Raw genomic sequence first — 9,208 nt, forward strand, 5'->3', positions numbered from 1 at the left:
AAATCTATCCAAAGATACTCTTTAAAAATGAGATATATTTTCCTGCATTAAAATGTTTAACACAATGTTATAATATTTATAATAGTTTATGAAGAGTACGTTAAACAAACAATAAAACTGTTTTGTTTTCTTTTGTTTTGTTTTTGAGATCAGGTCTCCCTGTGTTGCCCAGACTGGATTGTAGTGGCACGATCACAGTTCACTGCAGCCTCAACCTTCTGGGTTCAAGTGATCCTACTGCCTCAACTTGTCGTACCTGGAACTACAGACATGCACCAGCATGTCCAGTAAATATTTACATTTTTTGTAGAGATGTGGTCTTTCTATGCTGCTCAAGCTGGTCAGAAACTCCTGGGCTCATGCGATCATTCTATCTCAGCCTCCCAAAGTGCTGGGATTAATGGCAAGAGCCACGGCACGTGGCCAAGAAAAGTGTCTATAAGTACCACTGCTAGAAAGAAATGCAGGATCTCCAGTTTAAATCTGAATTCCAAATTAAAAATTCAAAGCAACCCCCATGCAACATTTAAGATATAATTACACAAAAAATAATTTGTTGCTCATATGGGATTCAATTAAAAGGGTAACTTGTACTTTTATTTGTTTGCTAAATCTGGTAAACTTACGTATGATATAACATTAAGTGTAAAAATAAAAATAGGATACAAACTTTTATATACAGATGAATTTTAGCAAGGTTAAAAGATGTGGCATTTGGTATTTTTATGTTGTTTATGTTTAAAAAAATTCTGTACATTCATTTATTTCTTTAATTAATATGTTTTACTATCAAAATTAAAACAAGAAATATTTCTTTTTAACAAAGAAACCAAACACGCTAAGTATTTTTGAAGTATATACTTGCAGTGTAGCTGACACCTCTCTAAAAGAAGTTTAGCTGATTGAATAAGATTTTTAATAATTTTAGTACAGCATGTTAAATATTTAGTAAGTATACATACATATATATGTAGACAGATAGATAGATGATAGAACAAATAGACACATTATGCTACAGTAATTAAAACATAGTCATTTTTTATTTGTCCTAACTTATCCCTAGATACTTTGGATATGGGCGCTGGAAGTAGCAAGCACTTTCTCAGACTCTAGGCATCGAAAGGAAGGGAAACTGACTAGTATGATTTTAGGCCAGAATTTCGACATGCAAGAAGGAGATATATAACAAGCTCACAAACAAAAAAACACAGCAACAGAAACTGCCTTTCAGCCTGTCTCTGGGAAACAAGCACACTAATTTATAGTCTTCCCACATGCAGGCCTGTCTCATTATAATCCACTCTCCCCACTGCAGCAACCAAAATGTAAACCTCTGCTTAAAATCCTTCCAAACAATTCCATCATTCTCTGCATAAAGACCTATCTGTAACACAGCCTATAATTAGGTTGACTCAGAGTCCCAGTTGCCACCTGTTGTTCTGGTGTAATCATTGATAGTACCTCCCTTTCACTCTCAAAAGGGATCCAGTTTAAACAATAAATTACACAGTTACCTCTCCAAGTTCTAGTTTTTTTCTCCTATCCCACCCTTCTTTACTTTATACCCACCAGATATACTGCATGTCCTCTGGATCCCGGAATATACCATCCTCCTTCCTCATTCAAGGCCTCCGCACAGGCTCTCCACTCTGGTCTAAAGCAGTCTTCTCTTCCTCCACCCCTCTTCCAGGTTTATATTTCCTTAAACCCTATTCCTCAGTCATAATTTAGTTGAAATATAACTTTTTTCCAGAAAATTCATTATTTTTCTATCACACTAGGTGTGATCTTCCTATTATTTATTCTCCTACTGGCATACACTTTTCTATGTTTTACAAAGGTGATATGACACTTATTGGCGAGGTTATTTGATTAATGCCTACTTGTTCAACGTAACTGTATATGCCAGGTTGGTTTCTTATTATTAGTTTTCTTTTCTTTGGGAATTCAGTGAACCCAGCACCCATAATTGTGCTTGGTACATGTTGGTTCTTGATAATCATTAGTGAACCAATAACTGGAGGAGACATATAAACTTTTTGATGAAAGAATACATACAACCATACCTACTTCAAAGTGCCTACTTCAAAGGCGAGTTGTATGTGCTTTTTCATAAAAATGTTTGCAATATTGGTTTTGATTTTGTGAAATTATCAGCCAACTGTGCTCATTGCTACATACATTGATCCACAATTGTTGGTGAAAAAAAGATTTGATTCACTTCTATTTTGTCTTTATTGAGTAGCTAAAATATATTTATAAGGAAAGTAGCAAGCTCATTTTACTTTTCATGAACATCTTCTATTTTGCCTCACTTATGTTAGCTTATTGGAGAATATAGTTTTAGATACCACACTATGTCTATGAAAACACCACCTACCTTGGTTCTATGAGTAAATACATTTCTGATATTTAATATAGGCTTTAGTCCTTATATTGATGTCTCTCCAAATGCTTTTGCCAACTAGTTTTGTGGTAAATAATGTCTGTGAGTCCTTGGTTTTGCTATCTCTGTGCTCCATTTTTTTAGGGAATTCTGTGCTCAACTCGCTATCTTCTCAGAATTCGTTATATTTATTTAAATTTTACTGTGCGCTTCCAGGGTCTAACTCCCCACATATCCTATGTTACATATTCTATCTTACATAGATTATTACAAACTAGTCAGTGAAATTTAAAACAATAATAACTGTTATTATTACAATTATAATAACCATAGCAAATAGATATTAGGTGCTTACATGTGACAGTGTTCTAAGTGTTTTTCATGTATTAATTCAAGTCTCCAGCAAGAGACCCATAAAAAATGTGAAATGTAGCAGAGCATTCTAAAGCAATTAGCTTGGAACAAAAAAAGTCATTACAAAAACACAGATACTGTACCTTGGGGGAAGAATGCCAAGTCTTTGGTTTAGAGAGAGAGAAATAAGGAAAGTGAATGATTTCAAGTATGTTCTACACTTCAATTTCATGCTCGGTTTCAGGACGGTTAATGCTTAGCCTGTAACATGAATATTTTTAATAGACACTTTGGACACTGATACAGGATAATGACAATAAACAGATACTGTCCTGCTGCCACTGCCTTTAGAACAAAGCTCCCATAACTAAAATCGCTATCTAGCAGATTAAAAAGTGTCACACAAAGGATATCCCAGCTTCCCTCTCATGTGGCCCCAAGTTTGGGTCAAAATCTTTTTCACTAAAAGAATGAGAATCTCCTCAAGAAACATAAAGTGCTCACTTTAAGCCTGGGAATTCTGAACCTTAATAAGAGGAAGATACAATCTATCTCCTCCAGAAAAAAAAAAATTTGACCATGATCTAAACAGAATAAATTTTATTGAAAGTCCATGTACAAATTATACAATGAAAAATGAATAATCTTATTTGTGACCATTTTTAAAGAATATATTATTTATATAACTCAGATAATCTGGCATATCATATAATCTTAGTTTTACTTGGTTGTGGTGAACACCCAACTTTTACCAACTCAACCACCTTTTCCTTCTTGATGGGAGCCTCAAAAATTATTTACTTTAAGGTTCTGGTCAAGTAAGTTTTACTCAAGAACATAATGCTTTTATTAGTTTGATGTTGTTAGAGAGATGTAAAAAGTGAAATCAGCATTAGGTATTGATCTCACAGTTAATTAACTTCTATCCTAAAGTTAGTATCTCCCTAATTAATGATGTGCATGCTAATAAAGAAAGATGTTTCCTCTAATAGATGTGTATGTGACTCTTCTACATTTTACTCTAGGGGAAGAATCTGGTAAATGTTAAATTCCTTTTCTCTTTGTTTCACATATCACCGTAAGCTCATTACTAATTTAACTCCTAAAAATGAACAACTTTTATCTTCACGTAGGTTTGTAAACACCAGTGAACTCCTCATGAATGTGCAGAGATTCATATTCCTCCCTCTTTCTGTCAGTCACAAATCTTTTATTCTTCTAATGGGGACCCATATTTCTGCCCTGTTTCTCTGAAATTTAATTCATGAAAATATTTTAAAATTCACTTTTCTTATAACTATCTGAGAAGTTTAAATGACCAATGTTTTGGCCTAGCACAGTGGCTCACACCTGTAATCCCAGCACTTTGGGAAGCCAAGACGGGAGGATCACTTGAGCTTAGGAGTTTGAGACCAGCCTAAGCAACACAGTGAGACCACGTCTCTAGTTTAAAAAATTATAAAAAGTAAATAAATAATCAATCAATGTTTCAAATGTGTTAGCTATAGATTTATATTTAAATTAAATTATACCTATGTTTTATATAACCCTTGTACACTGCTGATGGGACTGTAAATTAGTACAACCACTATGAAAAACAGTTTGGAGTTTCCTCACAAAACTAAAAATTGAGCTGCCCAATGACCAACAATCCCACTGCTGCCCATATACCCCAAAGAAAGATAATCGGTATATTTAAGAGATAACCATACTCCTATGATTGTTGCAGCACTGTTTACAATAGCTAAGATTTGGAAGCAACTGAAGTGTCTTTAAACAGATAAATGGATAAAGAAAATGTGGTACATATACACAATGGAGTACTATTCAACTATAAATAAGAATAAGATCCCAGTACTTTAGGAGGCCAAGGCAGGCAGATCACGAGGTCAGGAGATCAAGACCATCCTAGCTAACACGATGAAACCCTATCTCTACTAGAAATACAAAAAAATTAGCTGGGCGTGGTGGCGGGTGCCTGTAGTCCCTGTCACTCGGGAGGCTGAGGCAGGAGAATGGCGTGAACCCGGGAGGCGGAGCTTACAGTGAGCCAAGATCGCGGCACTGCACTCCAGCCTGGGCTACAGAACGAGACTTCAACACCTCAAAAAATAAATAAATAAGAATGAGATCCTATCATTTGCAACAACATGGATGAAACTGGAGATCATTATGTTAAGTGAAATAAACCAGGCACAGAAAGACAAACATCACATGTTCTCACTTATTTTTCACAACTAAAAATTAAAACAATTTGACTCATGGACATAGAGAGTGGAAGCATGGTTTCCAAAGGCTGGGAAGGTTGGTGGGGGTTTGGAGGGGAGGTGGGGACGGTTAATGGATACAAAAAGAGAGAAAATAACAAATACGACCTATATTTTATAGCATAATAGGGTATCTATAGTAAATAACTTAATTGTGTATCTTGAAATAACTTAAAGAATAAAATTGGATTGCTTGTACTTCATCCCATTCTCCATGATGTGTTTATTTCATATTGCATGCCTGTATCAAAATATTTCATATACCTCATAAATATGTATACCTATTATGTACCCACAAAATTTTAAAAAATAAAAATTATATATATATATATAGAGAGAGAGAGAGAGGGAGAGAGAGACAGACACACACACACACACAGAGCACACACAGAGAGAATCCCTAGAAATGAATTTATCATAAAATATTGTCTTAGGCAATTATGGAGACTAAGAAGTTCCATGACGTGCCATCTGTAATATAGAGACTCAGGAAAGCCTGCAGTTTAATTTGAAAACCTGAAAGCTAGAGAGCCAGTGGTATAGATTCCAGTCTAAATCTGAAAGTCTGAAAACTAGGAGTGCCCAGGACAGGAGAAGATTGATGTCTCAGCTCAAACAGTCTGGCAGAGAGGGAATTCAACCTTCCTCTACCTTTTTGTTCTATTTAGGCCCTCAACAGATTGGATGCTAACTGCCTCCTCTGAGAAGGCTATCTGCTTCATTTAATCCAGAAGTTCAAATGCTAATCTCTTCCAGAAATATCCTCATAGGCACACCCAGAAATAATATTTAACCACATATTTGGGCATCCTGTGGCCTAATACGGTTGACAACTAAAAATTAACCATCATAATATACTATTTATAAAAATGTTCACACTCATTATAATTTTAAGAGGCATACAACAAAACAATAAGTAGATTATCCCACTAATTTTCACTGGTTTCTCATGATGGACCATGTGTAATAACATTTGCTTCTGATAGCCAAAACACAGATTATGGTTTTAAAAGACTTGTTCTTTACTTGCAACCAAGTTATTTAACAGGCCATAAGACCCTTAAATCAGTTTCAAGTTGTGAAGTCTTGCTGTATCTGACTTTCTTTAATAGTAAAGATCATTTATTGTTTTGGATAATAGGTATGTTTGCAGATAGGGTTGAGAAGTGATACAGAAGATGAACGTAGTAAGTTGTCTCTAACTGCGTAAAGCCAATGATAGTCCTGAGAAAATCCTGAGGAACTCATATGACTTCATATTTCAAAATTAATTAGTTTTTTTCTGTAAATATTTGGTTAAAAAAAAAAAAGTAAGTTGCAACACACACAAATAGGAAGGTTTTTCAGTCAAACAAAATTATTTGGGAATTTTGCTCATAAGGTTTTGCCCACTTTGAATATGAGAATCTTGACAGTCTTACAGGCTACTTCACAGCTATATATCGATTTACAATGGTGCCTGAATGGGTTCTGAACCAACACAACTAAAATGAGTCAGAGAACATACTACCTGTTAGTTTCTATAGCAATGTATTCCAGAATTGCAAATACCACATAGAATTGATGATCTGAATTTTTATATTATCATTTGGTGTTTTGATAGAAATCCTTGGCCAAGTGTTGCTATGAAAATGTCCTTATGTTATCCTGGAAAATATTTCCCTTCTCCTATTGTCTAGGTGGGATAAATTCCTTCTGTGTATATCAAAATGCTCCATGTCCTTCTGGGTAGTTTAGAGGTTCCCTTGTATAAAGTACCTAAATAATTGCTAAGTGGTATCAGCTTTTGTTTATTCTAGTCACAAAGCTAAGCTTTTAAATAAGAGACAATATCAGCTACATTGATAAGTAGTCATTTACCCTAATGCTGTGGTAAATGCTGATAACAGTCAATTTTGTTCTTGCCTTCTTCCTTCATTTGTATTTCCCTATTCTGCTCCTTTTAAAACATATATGACACTGTTCAGGTTCTTAGCTGATGGTCTCAATTATTAAATAGTCTATGCACCAGATATATTGCTAAGCAATTTATATTCATTCTCTTTCTTTTTAGCCATTACGACAACTGTATAAGATAGGTGTAATTATTCACTTTTTAGCACTTCAGGAAACTCAGGATTTGTATAGTCATTTAACTTGTCCAAGTTTTCATAGACTAGAGACACAGGGGGAACAAAATAAAATTTTAGTTATCAGTGCTGTAAAGAAGCATAGCATTAGTAAGGGTTCTCCAGAGAAACAATACCAATAGGCTATGTATCGTATCTATATCCACCTATATATAGACACATGAGAGAGAGATTTATTATTCGGAACTGGCTCACACAATTATGGAAACACAGAAGTCCCACGATCTGCCCTCTGCAAGCTGAGGACCCAGGAAAGCCGGCAGTGTAATTCCAGTCTGAGTCTGAATGCCTGAGAACCGGAAAAGCCAATGATGCAAATCTCAGTACAAGAATCGGAGAAGACTAATGGCCTAGCTCAAGCAGGCAGGCAGGAAGCAAAAGGGGTGAATTCCTCCTTCCTCTGCCTTTTTGTTCTATTTCGGCCCTTCATGGATTGAATAATGACAACTCACACTGGGTAGGAACATTTACTTTACTGAGTCCACTGATTCAAATGCTAATCTCATCCAGAAACAATCCTCCCAGACACACCCTGAAATAATGTTTAATCTTAGCACCCCTTGGTAAAGTCAGGTTGACACGTAAAGTTAACCATCACATGCATCAATATAAAAAAGTGTTATACGAGTAGGCTTTGGGTAGGTTATCTGCATTCAAGTCCTGGTTCCAAGTCTTTGCTGCTTTTGTGAACTCTTGCAATTATTTAACCTAAGCTTCAGTATTGTCATCATTGTAATAGGCATAAGGATCATTCATAATACATAATTGTGAGTATTTTTGAAATAATGCATATAAACAGCATAGCATAGTATCTAGGATATTATAAATTCTCAACAAATGTTACTTATTAACTACTAATATATTTTATTTTCCTACCACATTGATGGGAAAGAGTTATTCTTCCCTGCACATTTTGGAAAAAAAAAAGTGTAACTTCCATCTGACTTCAAAAGCTTCCTCTTTTCCACAGAAATGTGGGCAGTATTACTGGAAATTCTTCTGATTTCATTAGTACATTGTTTTGCCTGAAGCAAGATGTCACTATTATGTAGACTACACAAACACAAGGAAAAATAAACACAAAAACCCAGTCATAACTGAATTAAAAATTCACTTCTAAATATTACCTCTGTAAAACTTTATTGCTTTATTTTTTTTCTTTTTTGGTTTGTTTGTTTTTTGTAGAGACAGTGTGTCTCACTTTATTGGCCAGGCTGGCCTTGAACTCTTGGCTTTAAGCAATCCTCCCACATTGGCCTCCCAAAATGCTGGGATTGCAGGTATGAACCACTGCATCAAGCCTCTTTTTGATTTTTTTAAAACCACTACTATGTATTTACCACATGATAAGAATTGGTCTAAGGTCTTTTTACTTAGCATTTACTTCTCAGAATAACAGTGTAAATTAGGTATTTTTATCATCATATAGTAGACAAAGAGACAGAGTCCCAGACAGCTACTTAACTTTCCAAAGATGATGCAGTCATTATTTGACAGAGCCTGAGTCTGACCCAGATCTTCCAATTCCAGGACAATTTCTTTGCACCAAACCACAGTCTCTCCTTACGAATCAGTCTACATATGTCACATGATAAATGTTGACACTTTGACATTCAATATTAGTTGAAGTTGTCTGTGAGTTTTGAAGCGGAAAAAACTTCACAATCATATAGGTATCAAATTCAATTAATAAATACATAATCAAGATCTAATTAATACTGCTAAAACCAGTATCAAAATGATAATGACGAGCATAATTCTACCCTGAACTTACTGGTTTTGTAAGAAAGAAGTTTCACATTCTTCTTAGTAAAGTTTCAAAATCCTATTCGACCAAAAGTTCTTTAGTTAATACCCCCTTCTTAGGCAACAGTAGGAGCATAAAAGTCTTTTGATGGTACACTATGTTATGTGATGACATATTTTCATTCTAAATAAATCTACCTCTTTATTCACCGATTTTCCTTTTCCCAGAGTTATCCTTCCTGGTCTCACTGTACAACAAATATTTTGGAATTTCCTTAGAATAATAAAGTCATACAGTCTTAGAGAGAAAGTGACTTTGGAGATCA

Source organism: Chlorocebus sabaeus, chromosome 25 (genome assembly GCF_047675955.1).
Source record: "Chlorocebus sabaeus isolate Y175 chromosome 25, mChlSab1.0.hap1, whole genome shotgun sequence".
Classification (NCBI taxonomy): Eukaryota; Metazoa; Chordata; class Mammalia; order Primates; family Cercopithecidae; genus Chlorocebus; species Chlorocebus sabaeus.